Source organism: Silene latifolia, chromosome 7 (genome assembly GCF_048544455.1).
Source record: "Silene latifolia isolate original U9 population chromosome 7, ASM4854445v1, whole genome shotgun sequence".
NCBI lineage: Eukaryota > Viridiplantae > Streptophyta > Magnoliopsida > Caryophyllales > Caryophyllaceae > Silene > Silene latifolia.
In genome coordinates this window covers 112472300-112489952 of record NC_133532.1, presented here as the reverse complement: position 1 = coordinate 112489952, position 17653 = coordinate 112472300, and the positions used below count along the sequence as shown (strand labels likewise).

General features: G+C 34.9%; 1 pseudogene; it reads left to right on the top strand.

The window, feature by feature from the left end:
* The first annotated feature begins 9108 nt into the window (after positions 1 to 9108).
* Positions 9109 to 17276, top strand: LOC141590533 (uncharacterized; annotated as a pseudogene).
* Positions 17277 to 17653: the final 377 nt, after the last annotated feature.

Sequence of the window (17653 nt, the reverse complement as noted above, 5' to 3'; positions counted from 1 at the left end):
ACCTGATTTGGTCAAAGTAGCTTATTTGACCAAAATTTCAGATATCTTATTTTTTTGTAAGCGTTTGGCAAGTAGCTTATTTAACCAAATAAGGTACCTGAAATGAAATGCTACCTAGAGTAGCATTTGAGATTTCAGCGACGATTTGGTTTGATTTTCCTTTCTACCCCTTAAATTTATACAATTAAATAATTATCATATCCTTTTAAATCATTTCATCAAAATCGATTACCTTTTGATTAGTTTGCCAAACATTTTTTATATAATCGACTTTTTTTTGGTCTTAATTTTCAGCTACCTTATCGATTATCTTTTCAGTTTCGATTCCTTTTCGGTTTACCTTTTTCGAGCTTCAGCATTACCTTTTTCGATTAATTTTGCCAAACAGAGCCTTACTCTATCTTACTCTGTTTAGTTAGGTAGCAATAGAATAAAATAATAGATTGGGTTAATTTATGAGATTAATCCCAACTATTACTCTCCTTCTTATAATAATCCGCGTGAAGCGCGGTTTGTTTGAAACTTTTATTATTATAATTGAAGAAAAATAATATAATTTATATATGACATTTAATATTTTTTTTATAAATAAAATAAATTAATCTTTCTCAAATCTTATTTTTTTTAGGTTTAACTTCAATGTATTAAAATAAATACATACAATTTTAATTATAAAGACTAACTCTTAAGTGATAATTAGTTATGCATGATCAACGTTTTATAAATAATTTTGTAACTAATCAAATATCATATTAATTAAAATAAAATGTGTTCGAATAATGTAACCATCAACATTGAATTCTTAAATTAGATTTATACTCCAAATTAGTTAATATATGTTCAAAATAACGTGAATATAATTTTAGGCATTTTTCAATTTTTTATGTATGCTGTGTGATATTTATGGATCAAACATATTAAGTCCAAACTAAACTTATTTGAATGTTTTGTTTGTGCCTTGGATGTGCTATGTGTCAAACATATCTATTAGAAATTTGCACATTTTTTTTGAAACAATTACGGAGTATATATAATTATGTATAACATTTTACCTATAAATAATTAAATATTCTCAAATATTATTTTTTAAGGTTTAACTTCAAAGTATTTAAAAAATACGGAGTAACATATAAAATATTTAACTAAAATTAATATCGAGTTAGCCATAATTAATGTCGTTTTAACTTGACGTATACATATTTAATTGAAACTATTAAAGAAAAATGTAATATGTTTTCTATTTTTTCATGTCGTTTATTACACTATTGTACTTAATAATCGTTACTTTTGTTTTGATTATTCAAATGCGCTCGTGATCACTGTGTACATACATACTCGTTTTCACATTATTAAAACCCTCTCAAAATCTCATGTGTATTTAATTAGTCGCAATATAATTTTTTCATTTTCACACTATAAACACTTACTTTTAGTAGTTAGCTTTAAGTTTTGTTTGTAATAAATACAATGATTCTTCCAAATATATTTTTAATGGATTTAATGGTCTAGGTTTTAAAATTTTCTCAAAATATTTTTTACGTAAATGTAAAGCATTGTGATACACTCACTTTAATCATCTATGCATATCAAAATATTTCAATAAATATAATGAAAATTATACTCTATTGAAAGCATTTTTCACAATAAACGCAATGATTTTCATTTTAAAATATTTTTCAAAATATTTTTTTAATAAATTTAAAATCAAACCACCGTAATTATTTGATGTGATTTTAAAATAACATTTGTTAAATTATAACTAATAATTTGCTGAGATTTATGCTGCATTTATTACGTTCGTATTTAATGGTCATCTATAATTAATGATGGTAATTAAGGTTGAAACGCCGTGTGGCGCATCCACAACGTTTCAACCCAATTTTATATATATACTAGCATGGGTGCCCGGCTTCGCCCAGACTACCTCTATTTAGCATTAAAATATATTTTCAATTAACAAAACCTACTTAAAGTTGCATAACTCATACATTTATCATTGATATATTTTTCTATGATACGAAGTATATCTTAAAATTACAATGAAATAAATTATTAGACAAATTCACTATTCCCGCTATTAATATTTTACTTAAATCGATTGCTTAGATAATTTTTCATATATAATTCCTTTTATTCTTAGAATTGTCACTTTTATTACATTTGTTATTATTACTTTTAGTTTCACTACTTCAGCCGTAATTATTGTTACTTTCACTACTTGTACATTAATATTGATAATTTCACTACTCCCGTTGTTACTTCTCTTACTTTCACTACTTGACAGGGCAGTATACCTATCAAAAATAACTAACTATATAGCTAGGGAAGTCAGGTCGATCTCCTCAGGGAGGCAAGATATCTGCAAAGAGTCCGTCTATTTGGTCACAAAATGGGGGGGTTTGTAAATTGATTTTCTAAACTAAAGGTGTAAAAGAAAGAGAAGCAAGGAAAGAGCAGTAAAGGCAGAAAGTAGAGATAAACTATCAATAAAGAAGGGACATGTCGGGATTTCGGTTCACTACGATAGTCTAGTGACTCAATTGCAAAAAGTCTAGATAAATTACTGTGAGACGGATATGGAAAGGTCCTTCCGGTCCACTTTCTATCCTAGATTTCCACTAACTTAACTTTCGTCCTCGTCAGGGTAGTCTAATGTTCATAGCAGGTCTATTTAGTCCAATCTTCCGATCCAGGATTAAATTTAACCAGATTAAAAGGTGACTCAGAAGCGTGCACTCAACTAAGTCGGTAAATACAGTTATATTGTCATGGGGACAGAATCTCACAAATAATTCATCTAATCCCAACATGAAATGATTTAGCTACTCATGCTATTAATATTGTCAAAACTAATGACAACGAAATAACTAACATTAAACATGATGAAATAATAATGAAATTGCATAAATAAAGATTAGGGCAGGAATTAAAAAAAGGAACAAAACAAGTAATTAAAGCAAATGATTGAAAGATTAAGATTAAAAGAGAGTAAGATATTACAATCGCAAGAATCCGGCGTAAAGAACATCTAAATCCGAGCGAGAAAATCCGAAAGCAAAAGTTACAGTAGAGAGGAAAAAGCAACGTAGTCTTTTTGCAGTGAAAGATGAAATAAAAGATAATCCGATTATTAGATGCCTCATGACCTAATTAATGTACGTTTAAATAGAAAGATGCTAAGTCCAATAACTAAAAACAAGTTCACAGACTAATTAAAGCCCATGGAAGACAAAACCACTCGATCGAGCAGTCTGAAACAGCTCGATCGAGTACTTCTCCAAGAAATCCACTCGATCGAGTAGAAATAGAATTCGATCGAATAACACCCAATTCCAGCACTATCGATCGAGTAAAACAAACTACTCGATCGACCAACTCAGCCACAAAAACCACTCGATCGACCAATAAAAGGGCTCGATCGAGTGTTCTTCCTCTGAAAGAGCTTCAACTCGTAGTCGACTGCTTCGTAGACCGTTCCTTCATGCATCCCAATGCAAGATCTCGCTCTAAAAAATCCCGTCTTCTCAAAATGCATGCAAAGTAGGACGAAAATGGTACGATTCCACTACTTTCACGTTCATTTCTACAAAACGGACAAAACGAACCAAAGTAGCCAATTCGGGGCATAATGCGATATAAACAGTACAAAAGTACATGGAAATACGTGCTAAAATAGGCTAAAAAGACTATACAAAATGCACGTATCAAATCTCCCCAAACCGAACCTTTACTCGTCCTCGAGTAAACTGAAATGCAACTAATGGAACGGAAATGAAAACTCAGAGCTAGCTTAACTTGTCTACTTGAACCAGTTTAATGCAACAAAAATTAACGATTCTGACTATGCAAATCAATACACCTTGAGATGAGTTATAAGTTGTTCAGAAATATAGCCGACCTATTGACCTTGCAAGACCAACAAAATCGGACTCTCACGTGGCCACTCTTCTCTCATGAAGCAAAGGGTGAATAATATATGTGAAAGAGAGAAAGAGAAACAGTCACTCACCTAAACTGCGACCTACATAGCATGCATGCAACAAAAATGAAAGACAATTCAAGTAGTAATGCACACACTCCAACCAATAATGTCCGTCAGAGCCGAGGGCTTACAAATGATATGGGAATAGTGAGGTTCAGGTGAGAAAAGACAAAACAAGTTATGGAAATGTGGAGGTAAAAGCGTCAAGCTAGTTCCTAAACAGGACCATATAAGACCGTCCGAATCTCAACTGACTGAAAAATAAAGTACAAGTGCCCTTCATTTGGCACATAGCTCACTAATCACATACACTATCTCCTCAAAAATATGGAATAAGAACGGAGGAGTTAGACGGTCACAAACTTCCCTTTTTTAATGCCGTCTAAATGAATCAACTGATACAAATCAAATATTATTTTCAACTTTTTTTCTTCATTTTTCTGACATACGTGAATCATACATTTTTTTTTTTAATTCACGTTTCTCCTTTCTTTTTTCAATTCTTTTTTTTTTCTTCTTTTCTTCTTCCTTTATTTACACCAACTCCAATCAAAATGATACGGCCAAACTGCAGACGGAAAATCATACCACATAAGATATACTAAGCTAGCTTGATTAGGCAGGCTCAGTTTGGGATGTAGCTAATGGGTCAAAAAGGCAAGTTTTGGCTTAAGTGGAGCTAAATGGGTGAAAAATATAAGAAAATGGGGAAAATTTGCAAGCACCTCCTTGCATGTGACACCGACCACAAATCCGAATGTGTGCATTTGATAAGAAATCGAATGTCATAAAAGTGCAAAAATGATGAACATGCTATGCAAGAAGTACTACTCTCAATTCCTAATGAACTGGTCATGAATGTCACCAGTTATGGGGTCTAAATAGGGATGGCAATGGATTGGATCTGGATCGGATCCTACAGGATCCAGATCCAAATCCATTTCGCTGATGGTGTACCCAGATCCTATCCAAATCCTAAGGATCTAAAATTTTAAGATCCATATCCAGATCCTATGGATCCGGGTAGGATCTGGGTCCAAAACGGATCTCAACAAGTTTCTGAAATACAGTAGCCCAATACCTTAGTAATATCCAAGTTTAATGTTACAATAGCTAATTAGTGAATTAATTAGTAAGCCAATTTGATTGTACAAACAAAGTTGATAGGAAACGAACCTGATTGTACAACTGAGAAAACCAAGATCGAAGAGATGAGAGTATCGCAATAGAAGATCGAAGAGAGTCGTTGACTCGACGGTCAGACTGTCAGACGGAGGAACACAGCCGTCGTCGCATATTTGAGGGAGATGAGTTTGATATGGTAATTTGGAAAAATTAGGGTTTCAAAGCTTTGAGGAAAAACGGAGAGTCGGATCGAGGGTTTCAAATTAGACTTAAAAAAAAAAGGAAATGGGCTTAAGCTTATTAATTAGATGGGCTTGAGCTTGGGTGAGAAACTTAGACTTAGGAAAATATATGGATCCGAGTATCGGATCCGGATCTCAGGGGAAGGATCCAGATCCGGATCTTTAAAATCATATATGGATCTGGATCCGATCCGGATCCTACGGATCTAAAATAATGGAATCCAAATCCGGTCCAATGGTATTGGATCTGGCGGATCCGGGGCGGATACCCGATCCATTGCCATCCCTAGGTCTAAATCTCAGAAATTGTAAGTAGGTTGCCGATTTATCAGGTCAAGTCTAAACAGTCAGCTATATTTGAACAAAAACTCGTAGACTATGCGTATGACAAAGCTAATAACTATCAATAGAAGTGCAAGGCTCAAGTAAAATGACAAGTTAAAGTGCAATTTCATCACGGAAATCAACCATTCCGACTCAACCTATATGCAAAAATAAACGTGAAATTTTTTGAATTTTTCTAATTTTTTGGTTTTTTTTTTGAATTTTAAATAAATAAATAAATACAAACGCAAGCTGAAAAATAGAAACATGAATGCAAAACAAATGCAAATGCAAACTCAAAAGGATGCAATACCCTCCCCAAACCAAAACGGACAACGCCCTCGTTGTCCTCCAGCATACACCAGCAGTCAGCAGATATATACAGGGGAACGGGAATAAAGAATAAAAAACAATAAAATAAAAAGGAGACAAAAGAAATAAAAGAGCGAGAATAATCATACAAAACACGAACTTCCCCAAACCAGCCTGAAAACTGGGGAAGTGAGTGGACCAGCAGCTAATCGTCAGCCTCCTCCGTCACGTCCTCCACCGTCACGGTGTAGTCCGGGTCCACCTCCTGCTCTTTCCTCCTCCTCTGCTCAGCTCGAGCTCTCTCTGCCGCCGCCGTCTCGTCCTCGTCCTCGTCCTCGTCCTCCTCCTCACTAGCAGGCTCCGGGTACCCCTCAGCTGTGTACCGGTAAAAGGAAGGGTGTAGCCAACCCTCTGGGATCGGACGGTGTCGCCTCATGTGATACTCGTATAGAGGGAACAAAGTCAAAGCTATGTCCCGCTCTATACGAGCCTATCTCTTTGCAATCTCAATCAACAAACCGTCACGGCGCCCTTGGTCCATGACCGAGGACGCCTCAAAGGATGGAGGAGGTACAAAATATAAACCCAAAAGACAAAGCTAACTTCCTAGTAGTTACTTATTAAGATAGTGATAGCTTATGAGGAAAATATAAACGAAAAAAAAATTATATACCCTAATACTCTGGTCCACAGCAACAAATCTAGCATCCCTCCCTAACATGACAATCTCCTCAGCTATAAAGAGTAAAATAAATATTTTAGCTAGGATATGTTGCATCAAGTAAAAGAAAAAAAATAAAAAACAAAATAAAAAAACAAACCTATATCGATGTCCAGAAGAACGACAAGGTGTTTATACACATAGAAAAAAGTATAGTTTGTTCCAGTTCTCATCGGATACCAAATCCCATACCTGGCATACAACTTCCACAGTTTTGAAACATTGGATCAGTCGTCAAGTAATTTTTGAATAGTTTTCGGCACAGCAAAAGTGTCTTGAATTATGAGTGCGGTCGATAGTGAACCAACACAGCTCACAGCAGATACATTCAGAGCCAACCCATAAAAATAAGATTGCCAATGATTAGCATGACCAGAATGCAGATTATATAGTATCTCTCTGAGCTTAAGAACACCACCAACAAGTTTTCTAGGCCAAGTGAAATCTTCACTAAAGTACCTCACGGTAGCCTCTCTAACAGTATACTGGTTATTAAAGGCATAAAACCATCGCTGACTATAGAAAATCGCGTAAACATGTAAATTGTGCAAAGCAAGCAACAATTTGGTTTGATGTTCAACATTAAGGAAGGTGATGATTACAAAATTTTCGACTGCTGTTCTGTTAAATTCTGCAACAATGGGTTTCCCCAATATAACACCAGCGAAACCCCGATGAGTACAAAGATCCCGAATCCAAATGATAAGGTTAAGCATTGAATTCTTAGCGTCAGCCACACCCAACCCTAAGTTGACAGTTCTACGATTACAAGCGGGAATAAGATCAACATCTATTTCATGTACGAGAAGAGCATCAGCCATAACTGCTGCAAAACAAAATTATCATGAATGCATAGGTTCAATCGACACACTCTAGCATAAATTCATAGATTAAATTTGCAGGTTAGTAATTTAAAAAAAAGGAGGTAAATTGCTCTTTTGATTCGTATGATTTTATTCTTCGTATCTGTTATTGATTGTCAATTATTGATTGTGAATTAAATTAAATAAGTTAGGGTTTATTTGTCTTCTCTCCCACAAGACCACATTATTTAATTTCTATGGTAAATCATACGGAGTACAATTTAGGTATATAACCTTTCTTTACTATCCTTCAACTAGTTCTATTACCAATGAAATTTACGGGGCTAGTTATGTTGTCACATTGGTAGTGTTATGAAAGCCCGGATCGACGATCACACTGGGCCCTGGAAACAAAAGACTTTGTAAGAAAAATGTTTTTAATAATCAATACGTATATCCTCATAATATATCGTCAAAGTATATATTTATGTTATGTATATATAGCCATAATTTACTATGCCACGGATTATTGGTATTTTGTCACGAGTATTGTTACGCTTGTTAGTGGTTTCCTACGATTATTGTTATTATTGTTGTTGCTGAACTTGCTGTTGCTATCTTTGATTTTGCTTTTTCCTCTTTTTTTTTAATTCCCTCCGACCCGGTAATTTGTTTACCTCTTATTATTATTTCATTAAAAACAGTTAACTACGTAATTAATTCAGGTGATTTTCTTAGATAATGCTAAAATATAAAATAATTCCCTACATATAGCTACTTTAAAAGTATTTCCCACTATATAGTTGAATTAGCATTGGATAATCCAAAGCAAATGGTATGGAAAATTTAATACCCTTAAATAGTGTCTAGTCGAAGAATTATTCCCTACATATTGCTTATTTAACTCATAATTTATTTAATAATTTTAGTAAGTTATATATTATTATTTAACATATAATGTTATTGAATATTCAAAACTAAGTCATATTTATGATAAAATAATTTAAAATTTTCATTTATTGTTTCTTAAATTTATGTTTCTCCGTCTATGTAATTTATTTAAATACACATTTTCATAGTTATGAAACTTTGTAATCAGAAATGCTAAAATAGTTTTACACTAAATTTGACCTTATACTCCGTATTAAAATATTTTTCCAAGTTCGGATCATGTTTTATTTTCTTTTCCATTTTTCACAATGAATCAAATTTTTAGATTTAGTCAATCATAAATCAAGTGTGTTTAATTTTTAATAAGTTTTAACATTTAGTTTATTTGGACATATGAAAAAAAAAAGTACATATAAGTGAAACTCATATTTGACCATAAATATCAAGATACATGCAAAACTACAAAACACATATTTGGTCTCTTGTGAGATAGTTTTACACTATCATAGTGTAAAATGAATCTACAAACAATGAATACGGCTGTAAAAACCACAAAAGCAGTTATCGAAAAACTCATTTTACAAACAGAGAAAAAAAATGTAAAGTCGTAGTCCACAAGAATTTGTTCTTTCATTTAAATTAGTTAAGAGAATGATTGTTTTTTGAAACATTATTTAATTACGGTATTAAAAAAAATAGGAAAATGAGATGGCGCCACTGGTAGCACCCAAATTCGGTGTCACCGAGGACATTTTTGTAAATTACGTATAATTTTATTTTCCTTCCAGCTTTTAAAAATGTAAAATTAAACAATCTAAAGAAGAGTAATATTGGTATCTTATTGAATTTGTCGAGAAACAAACAGGCAAAATCATCTTCACAGCTCACAAGTTAGTTCCTTGTCGATCACTGTTTTATTTTCTTATTTTTACCTTTTTTGAACCTTCATGGCCGATCTCTTAATTTGTTTTGTATTGAAATTTGTTGGTAGTTTTCGTTAAGATTATCTGAAACTCAATGGCGTCTCGGGTTAATCCTTCTTCCTCCATTTTTTGTCTCTTGTAAACCCTCTTTCATCACCCGACAAGGTACTTATCCCTTTCCCCGTTTTACTCTTGTTATTACCTTTTATTTATGTTCAATACTATGGTATGATTCTAAGGAGTTCTATTTCCCTTCCATAATTTTGTATTGAAATTGTTGGTAGTTTTCGTGATTCGTGTTATCAGATGAAGAAATGCAAGCCCCTGAGCAAAGCTCTTGAAAAGGTTGAGCAAATGCTTCCTGTCTCAGAAAATGATGGGATTATTTCTGCAGGCTCCCGGAAGGTAAGGGAATCACTTGATCATTCTTAACTAATTTGAGATTTATTTCTTATTTTGGAGCTCGTTAGAAGGTTGCTTAAATAATTCTCTTATGAATTCTAAACCTAAGTTTCAGCCTTTGCACAAAGGCTGTGATCAGACTCTGTGCTTATGTCCTACTGCCTATGTATGTTTGTAATACCACGTCTATTCCAAGTTGATTGTTCCCATTTGACTTTGATGGAAGTAGTATTGGTTATTTATATAGTTGATAACGAAGACTCAAAGAATAAATGTTATCCAATAATAAGAGCAGATATGTCTCTAGGAAGGTTGGATTGGGGCAACTAATGACTTTATGCAATGTCACCAACTTGTGATTTATGGACACATAAATGTTTATTTCAATCTTGTGTATCAGGTTGCATGGGTTACAAAGAGTGGAAAATCTGAACTAGAAGTTCCAATTGTCATACGACCCACCAGTGAGACTGTCATGTACCCATACTTCTCCAAGTGGATTAGGGGACACCGTGATCTGCCCTTGAGATTTAACCAGTGGTGTAATGTTGTCCGCTGGGAGTTTAATAATCCTACTTCATTCATCAGGTAGCTGTGAAACTTATAGATTACAAACCAGGAATCATATTTTTGTTCTACCTCTCTTTATTTCTGCTATGATATTATTCTTGAGATAATCACTAAAAATACATATTAATTTTAAATCGAGTAGTGTGCCTTTACAAAGGGATGATTTCTGATAGAGTGATCCCAAGTTTGCAAAGCTATGAAGTGTAATAGATAAAGGAAGGGTGGGCCAAGGTTTGCCAAAATTACCAAGATATGCGTTATTTTTGAGTTTCCTCAATTTGGTATTGCACAAGAAATGATGCACCTTGTTACATCTATGAATGTTGTAAGGGTGACATGCTTTCAACTCTTTGCGGTTTCCTTAGGTTATTAAACAAAAGCCATTTTTCTAAAATGTTTTGACTCTTATACCTGGCTAAGAATCCTGCAAGTTCATTATGCTTGTCCCTATCACAACTAGCTTGAGCACATTATCCATTTTGCTTGTTATTGTGATAGTGCATGTAATCAAAGTTTAAATATGGAAGCATTTATGTATGATTAGTGTGACTAAATGACCAATCACATAGTGACGGATAAATCGTTTGTGTAACTAAAGCTTATTTTGTGTTTTGTGTTTATAGGAGTCGTGAATTTCTTTAGCAAGAGGGTCATACAACTTTTGCACCGTAGGCAGAGGCAAATGCTGAGGTATGACAATGTCACATTCAGTGAGTTTATGTTAGTTGTTATCCTGCTACTCGCTTAAAAACAAGGTTGTGTAGGTATTGGAGACTTGGAGGTAGTGAGCCATATACCCGAGAAGTTTGGTTACGTGCAAACAATGATGCACATCATAATCCGTGATAATTTATTAGATTGTCTTAACTTGTCAATAGCTGCTTATTATTATTATTTTTGGCTTCACCATTTGGCTTTAATGGTGGTCCGTCTTGAAGAAGAGAAGCCTGTAGAGATAAATAGGTGAGGACATTCTCTTGGAAATTTGGTTGTTGAATTGGAAAAAAGATACAACCAGGTCACCAGGGAGAGGGAAAGCAAATTCTGTATGCTGTCAAATTCTCTTTTTTTTTTGTCTCCCTTGCCATCCATGGATTTCTCTAAATCAGGAAATGTTATTGGTTTACGATGAGCGAAATGGTTCTTTCTTGAATTCTTATGGTTTATTAAAATTTTCCATTAGGTTCTTCAAATATTGGAACTCAACAGGCAGGTATATGAAGAATATTTAGCCGTTCCTGTTGTGAAAGGCAAGAAAAGTGAATTGGAAAAGTTTGCCGGCGGTTACTATACTTTTTCGAGGTTTCATACTGTTTGGTTACATAGTTTTATTTGGTATTTGCTAGGGTCAATTTATCTATGTGTTTTTGGTTGAGGTGATGAAGGTACGAACAACATGATGAGAACCCGTGTGATTACTTTTACATGCGATTAAGACAAAGGGAACTTATGTACCTCTTCGTCTTGCTTAACTGAAAGGACTGGTAAATACCTTCTCTATATGAATTTGCAATTTTTCTGATTTATTGTATGTTCGTGTCTTTGTAATATACTGTGTTTTTTATGGTTGAATGTGGTACGATTCCCACCGAGCTTCTTCCAACCGCTATCTTTCACTAGCAGCCCACTGCGCATCAAAATAACCTCTGTCGTTCTCGCTGGATGTCGTCTTTCCTTTTGTTTACTTTTGCTGATTGACTGTTGGATTAATTTTGTTCGTCTTCTTATTACTTTTAGATTTTTATCAAAGTTTATTAATTGTTAATTTCAGACTTATATTTTCCATTCCCCATTTCATTTTGCATTTAATTCATATTTTTAGTTGTCCATCGCTTAGGATAGCGAGGTTTGCATTTAATTTCCGTCGGTCGAATTTTGATAGTTCCTGGAATTACTTTTGATGCTCAATTTCTGCACAGACAAAATTAGTTGGAATCGCAATAAGTATTTTGATTAATACCAACAAAGCTGTCGATATTTAAATCACAAATTTTGATTATTTGCAGTATTGTTGTGGGTATCTAATGCAAGGATGGGGTCATCATGGTAGATTTTGACTTTGATTTGATTTTTTAGGGTTTTGGTGGTTTCTTGAGGTTTTGTTACTTTGATTTGATGAAATAGGGTGTGGAGAAGTTGACTCACAGTGGTTGAAATTAGTAGAGTAGTTGCCACTTGGCATGAGCTGCTTCCTCGCAGTATATCTGGCTCTTTAATTACGCAGTTTACTTGTAGTAGACGTGGTTTGCGATCATTTATGGTGTTCATTGAATTTGTTTTGCAGGATGAAAGCACTCTTTTATATGTTAACCGAAAAATTAAGGTAGGCGCTCGCCATGTGTATTGGTTTAAGTTTGCACAGTTCTTTTTCTTCTTTCCTGAGATATGGTATGAGAGATGTTAGGACATAATGACGTTTTCGTATACGCCCTTTTCTTTAGTTATCTAATAACCTGCCATAGGTATTCCAACTGTTTCATGTTTTAGACAGGCCATATGTTCTATGCTACATTCAATTGTTTTTACGGTAAATTTTGTGAATGACTGCAGGACATTAGGTATTTTCTATGAAACCTCAGGTCTCAACGGCGCCCGTTAATATGTGGTGTTAAGAAGATACCTGGATGTATGGTGTCATATATCAAACAATTATAAAGTTAAATCAAACTTTCAGCTTCGGAAATGTTTGCTTAATATGGAACTGCTACGTACTCTTTTATGATGTACGAATATTTCGAATCTGCAGGCTTATAAACATTCGATTTTCGTAAAGCAATCCCTTTTTACCCTTCAAGAAGGACCTTATATTGAGGATCTCTCTTGTCTTTGATGAGCTTTCAGGTTAGTCATCTTTCTCTCTCTTTTTTCTTTAACACTTAATGTTTCAGTATCTTCGCCTGATCAAATCATGCTAATTCATGCATTAGTATTAGCTTAGTAAATATGAAATCATTATTAGGTGTGGAGGAAGGGGAAAAATAAGAGGAGGAGGAGGAGAAGGAGGAGGAGAAGAAGGCTCTGCCATGTTTAATGCTCATCCTTAAAGAGTTTAACCACTTTTAAAAATAGATTCACACCAAGTTTTAACACCTTCCAAGGAGTAGAAGTTGATTTGGTCATAAATAAAATTTCTGCAGTTTCGAACATTAAGTGGTCTTATAGGTACCTCTTAGATTGGCCTTTTCTTATGCCAGTTTACTGTTAGATTGAGTTTTTTTAAGTGGCTAATTTGTGTAAACTTCTATTTTTTTGATAATGCATTGTAGTCTCGATAATTCTAACTAACTATCTTTATCTGTTAATTGTCCTTATATTTTTGGGAATCCTTGATCTGAAGCTTTTGATGCTTAATTTTCAAGGACTTGATACAATTTATTGCAACTTTAGTCATGAATTTTGATATTGCAAAGTCAAATAGTCTTGGATTTAGTTGCTTGAAACTCAAAATAGGCATATACTTTGATAGTGATGCCTATTGCTTCAGTGCATGCGTATTTTAACACGTTGTTGGCGTGATTTATTTGTAATGTTGTCAATCTACTGGTCAGTCCTTATGTGATTCCTACAACTAACATTATAACACATCTGTTACGAGTTTATATGCTTGTAATATTGTAACAGTAAGTATAGGCCCTGTTTTGAACAAACTGGCTGAAAAAACATTGTAACACATCTTCGCTAGAATGTTGGATTATGTTTGGTTGAGTTTATTGATTTATGCAATATCACATAAAACTAAAAAGGAAGAGTTGTTACTTGTGGAATTATGGAGCTGTCTTATTAGAGGTAGATTAGCCTCTTTTTACAGCCTATTAATCTCTAGTGGTGGAACAAGGGGGGCTAGCAGGGGCGGTTGCCCACGCTGGGATTTGAAAAATTCGAAATTTTTAGTTAAAATTTTCACATTTTTTCGAGGGCCCTTTAAATATTAACCTTTCACCCCCGTTGAAATTTTCGCCCCCGCTGACCTAAAATCTTGGCTCCGCCACTGCTGGCATCATACCACTTATGCAGGGGATTTGCCGCGTAGATGCTTCCATATTAGAAATCGGTGGATAACAGGTAAAACTCACAACAAGCATCGTACGATTTCCTAAGTTATCACTCACAACAAGTATTATATGATTTCTGAAGTTAATGAGGAGGCTGTGTGTAAGCTATTTGTTACTTGTGGTGTACGTATTATGGAAAAATGGTTGAATTATAATGGTTGTAACTCGGAAGTATAGCAGTAGAATACTTGTACATGTTCTATGTAAAGACTCGTTATAAGAAACCACTATTTAGTGAAGCTAGCTGTAGAGTGGTGTTGTAGGTCAAAGATAGAAAACAGAAATTTGCCTGTTTTTGTATATATTTGATAAAGAAAAACCCAAGTTCTTCACTCCCGAAAAAAGGTGCATAATCCATGGAAGTGAGTTCAAAATCAATATTGTTGCTTTTGAACGGAACATCTAGCTTTGTAAGAATGGGTGTTCCCAAAACACTACTACTTAGTTTTTGGGGCAGATTCCTACACATATGGTGCAAAAGTAGATGTCTGTCCCATAGTCCGAGAATGTTTCTGAGGTTGCCTAGGTTTATAGTATACATGTGACCTTACATAGAAACTATAGTTCTTGAGGGTGCTGCCTGTGGTTTGCTAACATCATGGTCGAGACTCGAGATCCTTCTGCCGTTTGCTTTCTATTGATGTGCTCCATTGTATTTGGTGTAGCCATGTAGGGTTATGTGCTCCCTTGAGCTGCGCATACATTACACTTACACAGGTCATCATCAAAGTGCAATGATTTTAAATATAATCACAGTTACAGAAGTTAGTGTAAAAATGGAATCACAGGGAAAAAACAGGCAGAGTTACCCTTTATTTGCACCGCTGGGTCCAATCCAGATTCATCGATATTGGCTTCATTCGCCAGGGGCCCAGGAATCAAACTCAGGACCGTTAGTTGGTCCGGCCCTTCAATAGTTAGCCAATAGTTGCATTGATCAGAGTGCACCATTTATTCTTTGAATAAGGGGCCATAAGATAAGAGGTCCAGTTAGCTTAACATTTAGAGAGAGCCTCTTAAACGGAACTTGAGTATGTTTCAGGCACTAATGGGACCTAAACATGAGCCAAAGACGAAGCTCAAGAATAATCTGCTTGCAGCATCAAGCGAGGTATCTTATCTTCTGGTGAATGACTGATCAATAATGCTTGCATCATGCATAACTGCGTAAGTATCAATGATATATAGTTATTTACTGAACACCCATATATCTCCTAAAAAGTGCACAAAATCTCATAAAAGATGACCTGATTAATACCTATGGTCAAAAGAATTCTCTCTTTCACCCAAATGAGTCTACACTTTGAAACTAAATGGGTCGTTACAGTGATACTCTATTTGGCTTATGTTCTGATGTGATCTGATGAGTTCAGGGAGAAGAGATTTGAAAGGGTAAAAAAAACTGGAAGGTGGCTAGAGTATTACCACATTGGTTGAACAGATGAAAGCAATTGGACTAGGACAACCTAAGCCAGAGATTGACGAATCTGAATACACTGATGTAGTGGCCCCAGTTGCCCTAAAGGATAGAAGTCCCGTTCTACTATTCATGGGTGGCGGAATGGAAGCTGACAAGAGAACTGTGCTTAAGGATACTCAGAGTAAGAAGCACTCCTTTTCTTTTTATGCTATGAAAATTCTAGACAATCATACTCGTATGCTTTCACGAATACTTCATTATCCAAGTACGACAACGACTCCGACAGTCTTATTACTGTGTTAGCAACACAAATAGGGTGTCTTTGGATGACGTATAATGGCATTGGTATATTGATGTTTCACAGTGAAGAGAAGCGTAGGGAAGTTAGTTAACCAGTTTGTTTAAAACTATCTATCATATACATAACTAAAGAATAATGCTGTCTATGGTTCCACTTGAAATGCAGTTCCTTGTTATATTCCATTGTGTTATATGCTTTCACAAAAATAGAAATAAAATTATATATATGAATATCTATGAAATAATGATGCTAGTTCTTGTACTCTCCACATATAATACTCAAAGAAGCCAACAATGAACTCTTTTTAGCTCCTAATGATGCTTTAAGCACAACAAAACCTTTTGTAGTGACAATACTTTGACTGACCTTATGTTGGACGGTGTAGACCGTTTTGGCAAGAAGCATCAGGGAAAGCGGTGGTAATTGATGCAGATGTTTTTAAAGAATCTGATGTCATTTATAGGGCACTTAGCTCAAGGTGTCATAATGACGCGGTCCACACTGCAGAACTGGTAATTGTACCTTCTTTTGGACACACATATGCTACTCCATAGCGTGGGCCATATTTTTATTTCTCTTTAATGCAACTATTATTGGGAGTAATAAGCTGACTTCTGATCTACCAGTAGAGAATTAGTTGTGTCAGCAAACACAAACTATTGGCTGGATGGAGTATTATGTTGTCAGATCACTGCATAAATCTTCACTGACTACAGTCTTCAGTTAAACCACGATATTTAGATCTCAACGAAGAAGTCCTGAATTACCAAAGTAGACACCCTAGGCTGACCTCACTCATTTTCCTATTTCCTAATCCTCAAGTATAATTCAAGATGGTACGGAGTACATTATAGCAGTAAGAATCTTATGAGATTATATTCAAATAGGTCCATCAATCATTTACAGACGCAACATCTTCAGTTCTTGTGACAACGCTGAACGGAGGACGTGATGTTATAATGGATGGAACTCTCTCTTGGTTACCTTTTGTGGTGCAGACAATAACAATGGCCAGAAATGTTCATCGTAAAAGATATAGCAAGGGGCTAGGATATCACATTGCTGCTGATGGAACTGTGATAGAAAATTATTGGGAACAAGTAGAAGATGAAGAAGAGCAAGTGGCGAATAAGAAAAGGCCTTCCAGAATAGAGTTGGTGGGTGTAGTATGTGACGCTTATTTATCCGTGATTAGAGGCATAAGGTAAACATGCTCCATACAATTGCTCACTTATGTCATTTCATCTTTACAAAAAAGTGTTTCTTATTTTTGGACAAATATGAGGAGTTGTCGTATCGTGTGATGTTAGGAAGTTGAAATGTTGGCTGCGACACTTAATTCAAATGAATGGGCAAAGTAACATAAAAAGCATGCCAAACGGTTAAAGTGCTCTCGTCTAACTACTTTCCAGATTGTAGCACGCACACTCACTCTCATTTCCTTTCACAATTTTTTGTCGAGAAATGAATGGAGAGACTCAGTCTTATTTTCTTATTTACACATATATGGGGAAGACTATGCATCTAATGACCAAGGAAACTGAAGTAAACATCAGGGCCAAAGACTTCTCCATACTTACCGATG